General features: G+C 69.3%; 1 pseudogene across 1 annotated transcript; it reads left to right on the top strand.

Moving 5' to 3' along the window:
- The first annotated feature begins 1,902 nt into the window (after positions 1-1,902).
- LOC311167572 (olfactory receptor 11L1-like) lies at positions 1,903-2,922 on the top strand (annotated as a pseudogene). The gene has a single exon. The product of its transcript is annotated as an olfactory receptor 11L1-like (transcript).
- Positions 2,923-6,199: the final 3,277 nt, after the last annotated feature.

Raw genomic sequence — 6,199 nt, 5'->3', positions numbered from 1 at the left:
GGCCCTGGTGGTCTCGGCATTTAAATTCTGCCTTTTTCCGGTCACTGCTCATGTCACGGAAGTGGAAGCAATGTCAGGAAAGGACCATGTTCCAAAGTGAATTGCATCACTCGCTGCCCTGTGGGGTCACGCTTCCCCTCAGCCTGGGCTCCTGGACTGGCCTGGGGTCAGCCTGCCCCGGGGCAGGGCCCAGGAACAGCAGTGAGCAGAGAAGGCCAGAGACTGTGGTCTGTGCTGTGCGCAGGAGCTGAGATGGGGTCAGAACAGAGACCCAGAGGTCTGGTGCCTCTGAGGAGGAAGGGGAGCGGCTGGGAGGGAGCAGGGCAGGCCGCCCTAGGCACAGAGAGCAGACACCATGCAGCAGGGCCAGCTCCTGGGCTCAGCCAGCAGGTGGAGCCAGGGGCCTTTTTCACTGTAGAGCTCCAGGGACCATGGCTCCGGAGCCCTGAACTGGCCACTCTCTGCAGCCTCATGCCCAAGCCCCTCGCCAAATCGTCTGCTTTGCGCGCTCTGGTTTCCACCCTAGCAGAGGCCTCTGCTGTGGCAGCTGCTCTGTCCACTTTCCCAGGAGGAAGGACGGGTGTGCCTGGGGCGCAGGGAGACTACAGCAGTCGGGTGGGAGGGGCGGTGCTCCTTGGGGGGATGCGGCATTTCCGAGGGGGGGGTTGTCGGTTAATTTGGGCAAGAGACCAAATAAAGCCACAGCCAGCTCAGGTGCAACCTCTGGGGGAGAGGGGGGGAGAAGGGGGTGATGCACCACCCATCGGGCTCCCGGGGAGACAGAGGGGGGCGGTGAAGGAGGGCCTCCGGGTACTTCAGCTTCATCACTTTCCTACACAAAAAGTCTTGGAAGGTTTTGGAGAAGCGCCTGAAATAGTCACTAGGGGAGAAGGAGGGACATGGAAGGGCCTGCGGCTGGAGTCCTGGGCCTGGGCATTACAGAGGTGACATCACGCTCAGTCCTTGGTGAGGGAAGCCCCTGATGGCGGGTGGATGCTGGCTTCATCCAGAACTAGGCTAGACCTTGAAAAAAAGGAGGGGTGACTTGTTGACTGGACACAAAATCCGATCACTAAGCTGGTGTCCACCTGGGTGAGAAGGTACCAGTGGAGATGCAGGCTGGCTCAGCCCTGGCCACACAGACACACACAGACACACTCAGATGCTCAAGTGCCCGGAGGAGGTGTCCATAAACACTGAGGGCAGAACACAGTCTCCCGGGGCTGGGAGACGGGCCAGGTGTGACCTGTTTCCAGATGAGGGTCACCTGTGGGAGGAAAGGGCCCAGGCCCTTTCCAGGAAAACATAGCTATTAATTTTTTAAAGGTTTATTTATTTATGCATACAAGAACTGGGGTACAGGCCAAAGGTTGGGGGTGGGTGAGAGGATTTACCAGAGACCAGAGACAGAGTGGGGAGCAGAACAGGTGCATCTACTGAAACACGCTGCTGAGGGGAGCAGCGGGGAGACAGAAGAGGTCTGCCTCGCCCTGTGGGTCACTCCCTGGCCGGGGATTGAACTCATGCCTTAGTGGCTGGGGACAGCTTCACAGTGCTGAGACTTAACCCTCGCGCCACCAGGGAGGCCCGGCTATTAATTGTATTTCCTGTGTTTGGCTCAGTGAGCACCTTCTTACCTGGGGTGTTGAACCTGAAACTTCTAGATCTCAGAGAGCCTGGTGAGTGGAGCTTGCTGAGGCCCTCCCCCAACTCTTGCGCCCCTTTCGCCTAATGGGTTGAAACCACAGTGGTCTAAAAGCCAGGTGGAGCCGCGCACGTTCTTCCAGAAAGCTGTCGTGGAGACGGGAGTGCTCGAAGACAGTCTCTCATGTTCCAGATAGCACCGAGGATTTTCATGCCTTGTCCGCAGTGCTTTCCAAGGTCTCTTCCCCTCCGCAGGCGATGGAGCCCCCAAATGTGTCTGCTGTCACTGAGTTTCAGCTGCTGGGGTTCCAGAACCTTCTCGAGTGGCAGTCCCTGCTGTTTGCCATCTTTCTGTTCATCTACGTGCTGACGGTGGTGGGGAATGTCGTCATCATTGCCGTGGCGAGCCATGACCGGCGGCTGCACACGCCCATGTACACGTTCCTCAAGCACCTGTCCTTCCTGGAGGTCTGGGACACCTCCACCGTCGTGCCGCCGCTGCTCGCCGGCCTGCTGTCCCAGGGCCGTGCCATCTCCTTCCCCGCCTGCATGGCCCAGCTCTACTTCTTTGTGTTTTTCGGGGCCACCGAGTGCTTCCTCCTGGCCACGATGGCCTATGACCGCTACCTGGCCGTCTGCAGCCCCCTGAGCTACCCCCTCCTGATGCGCCCCAGACCTGCGCCAAGCTGGTGGCCGTCTCCTGGGTGACCAGGGTGGGCACGGGGTCCTGCCCTGCCTGATGATCTTCAGGCTGGACTTCTGTGGCCCCAACCGGATCAACCACTTCTTCTGCGACCTGCCCCTCCATGCGGCTCTCCTGCTCCCGCGTCTACCTCACCGAGATGGTCGTCTTCGCCCTGTCCATCGCCGCCTGCGCGTGTGCCTCCTCCCCACCCTCGTGTCCCACGTCTTCATCGTGGCCGCCATCGTAAGCATCCCCTCCGCCTCCGGCCCGCGAAGACCTTCTCCACGACGGCTCCCACCTGGCCGTGGTCACCACCTACTCCGGGACCACGATCTCCATGTACGTGCGCCCCAAAGCCCACCTGTCCCCTGAAATCAACAAGATCATTTCCGTCTTCTACACCGTGGTCACCCCACTGCTGAACCCATCATCTACCATTTGAGGAACAAAGACTTCCAAGAGGCCGCGAGGAAAGTTATGACGAGGAGGGGCCTCGTCTGAGGCCTCAGAGCGCAGGGCAGCTTCTTGCTCAGGTGTGGCCAGTGGGTGGGGCCAGGCGCAGCCCAGTGCGGTGGGGCCCTGGGCGGGCGCTGCCCGGGCTGCCACAGGTGGGGGCTGCTTCCCCGCCCCCCCCCCAGCCCGCTGGCCGCTCGCTGGGCCCCTGCCGGCCCTGCTGTCCTCGCTCTGCCCTCCGGGGTCCCGCCGTGTGGCCGCGGGCTCTGCATGTCCCGTCCCCGTGCACGGCCGGCCCGAGCTCGTGGGGCCGTGGACAGAAGCCGCCCGGGGGCCCGCGCGGGGTGTCCGGGCATCGCCCTGGCTCGCGGGAGGCGGCCCAGGGGCGCTTCCAAACGCCAGGCTGGTCTGCAGAGACTCAGATCCCGGGGTGTGTTGAATGGAATCTTAGGAAAAGCAGTCACGGCGGGAGGAGAGGGCGGGGCGGGTGAAGGGGGCAGAGGCGAGAGATGGACGGGCGGGGGGAGGAGGGAACCGAGGGGGAGGGGGGCAGGGGGAGGGGGGCGGGGGGGAGGGGAGGGAGGGGGGAGGGGGGAGGGGGCGGGGGGCGGGGGGGCGGGGGAGGGACAGGCCGCTGTGGCCCGCGTGGCCGCCCCGTGCAGCTGCCGTCCCCGCCGACTCTGGACCCGCCATCGATGCGCCGCTGCTGACCGGCTGCCCCTGCCCCTCCCCGGGTGCCTGTCCCAGCCGGCGTGGGGGCCGGGGCGGCCTGGGGCGTCTCTGCCTCGGTGGCGTCTGTCTCCAGCCTGCAGCAGTGCCCGCGGCGCCCCCGCCCCCGCCCGGCTCGGGGCTCTGCCCGCCGCCCTCCAGCCCGCCCCGGCCCCAGCGCGGGCCGCGGAGCTGCTCCCGCCTCCCCGGGCCCGCCCCCCAGGACGTCGTCGGGCCCGGGCGAGGCCTTCGGGCCGGGTGAGCGTGGACCAGGGCAGCGCGCGAGGGAGGCGGGGGACGGGCCGGCGCGGACCCGCCGCCCAGAGGCCCGGGAGGCCGAGGCCGGGCCCGCCAAGGGGCAGCGCGAGGGCGCACGGGGCGGCGGACGCCCAGGACCGGCCAGGGCCCCCCGGCCGCCGCTTCCCGCCCGCCGCTCACCGCGGGCGACGGCCAGCCAGGGGGCCGCCGCGGGCCGCTCGGCGAGAGACACCGGCGCCCGCAGCTGCGTGAGTGGTGGGGCGACACCTGCGGCAAGGGACGCCCTGAGGCTCCGGGCCCCGGGGCGCCTTCGGGGGCCCCCAGAGAAGAGGCGGGGCCTGCACCCCGCGGCCCCGCCCGTGTCTGAGCGCCGCCAACCCTGCTTATAACCGCTCTCAGGCTGCCCCGCCCACACAGCTGATTGGACCGTTTTTCAATCCTGCGGCTGATTGGACCGTTTAGCACCAGTCAGCTGGTAGCTCACACCTGATTGGGCCAGCCCACAAGCCGGGAAGCACAGGTTGCATAAAAAGGCGCTGAGGCGCCGGTCGGCTCAGGCCCCGCTGCCCCGATGCCAGGGCCGGGCGTGGGGCGGGGCTTGGCCAGGCTCTGCGGGGAGTGGCGGGAGGGGTGACCCGCCGCGCCCGGCGGATGCCCAGCGGTGGTCAGCGGCCTGCCAGGCCAGCGCTGTGGGCCTGTCCCTGACCCCCTGCCCTGGCGCCCGCTGTACGGGGAGCAGGCGGGGCTCCCTGCGGACCTAAGAGAGACCGGCGGGCTGAGGCGGGGGTTTCCCGGGTCGGGTCGGGGTGGCGCTGGGGCTCGGAAATCCTCGGGGTTCCCGGGAACAGGACGCGCCCCTGAGCTAACCTGGGGCCGGGCCAGGGCCTCTCGGGCTTGACTGAGCGCGGGGCCGGGGCGGGCGGCTGCGTGGACCTGCTGGGCGGGGGGTGGGGGGCTGCGTGGGGGCTCCGGGGGCGCCATCCCGCGGCAGCCGGGACGCACGGGGCCCTGCGCGGCCGGGAGACGCGTGGGTCGCGAGGAACGCTGCGAAGGCGAAGGCGCCCGCGCGGGCTGCGGGTCGGGCGAGGGGCGCGGCGGGGGCGCCCGGGGTGCCCGAGTCCTCGGCGGAGGGGCGTCCCTGCGCCCGGCGCCCCCGCCGAGCCCGCACCGAGGCCTGAGGACGCGCGGGCGCGGTGCCCGGTTCAGCCTGGCGAGTTGCCTGCGTCCGCCCTGGCGCCGCGGTCCGCGTCCTGGGCGCCCAGGGCGCAGCCCCCCGCCCCCGCTCTTTGGGGCACGGAGTTCTGTGACACCAGCCCCGTCGCCCGAGCCCGTCCCCCGCGAGGTCCGGCTCGGCGCGGCCGGGGCGGGGGGCGCAGCCCAGGAGGCCAGGGGCGCTGCTTCCCCCTGGGCGCGCCGACCCCAGAGCCGCCGGGAACGCCCCTCCGCCGGCGGGGGCCGCGGGGCGAGCCGGGCCTGACCCCCGGGCGGGCGGACTCGCCCTGGGCGCTGTCCTGTCCTCTGCAGCCAGCCCGGCCGAGCCGCGGGCCCGGGATGTCCTTGGAGGCTCGGACGCGCGCCCGCCCGCCCCTCGGGCTTCTCTGCGGCCCTGGAGGAGGGTCCTCGCCGGCCGGGCCGGACAGGCGGCAGACGGACCGAGGGGCCCGAGGAGCTGAACCTGCGGGGCGGGGGCCCCTCGGGAAGCACCCGCGGTTTTTGAAAAAAGACATTTATTTATTCATGCGCACAAGAGCCGGGGTGCAGCCAGCGGCGGGGGTGGGGGTGGCGGTGGGGAGACTCCCCAGGACAGCGAGAGGCGGAGCGGGCGGATGGGCTGAGGCGCCGCTGCGGGGCGGCGTGGCCAGAGCATCGGCTGCCCCTGGGGTCTGCGCCTGGCTGACCCACTCGGCGCCCGCCTGAGCCTCGGCCCGCGCGCCCTCGGCGCTTCCCGCCTCGGAGCTGGACTTGGGGACTCTGGGGCGCGTCCCTTAACGCCCGCCTTGGCGCTGCTTCTCCTGATTTTCCCTGCAGCCCCCCACCCCTTGCGTGGAGGGGACCCCGCTGCGCCCACCCCGCCTGCGTCCAGTCCTCCGGGCGCGTGACCCGCGAGGGGGGTGGTGCGCAGGGAGCTCCAGAGCCCCTCGGAGCGGGGGCCTGGGCCTGGGAACTGAAGCTGTGGGCGGAGGACATGCGTCTCAGGGGCGTCCCGTTCATCCCTCACGTTGGGTCCTCACCGGACACACCCCCTTCTGCTAGCTGGTTCCCCTCACCGCCCCCCTCCCCATCAGCTCCTGGCGGGACCTTCCCCACAGGGGACAGACAGAGGCTGCCAGGGAGCCGAGGGGCCCTTCTGGTGTCTGCAGCGCGCGCCAGCGCCTCCTCCGCGGCTCCTCACCCAGGCGCCCTGGCAGGGTGAGAAACGAGTGCGAACCCCGGCCCGCCCCATCACCCCCT

The sequence above is a fragment of the Talpa europaea genome (genome assembly GCF_964194135.1).
Source record: "Talpa europaea genome assembly, chromosome: 2".
In the NCBI taxonomy this organism is placed as follows: Eukaryota; Metazoa; Chordata; class Mammalia; order Eulipotyphla; family Talpidae; genus Talpa; species Talpa europaea.
The sequence above is the reverse complement of the archived record's forward strand: the minus strand, read 5'-3'. Positions and strand labels throughout refer to the sequence as shown.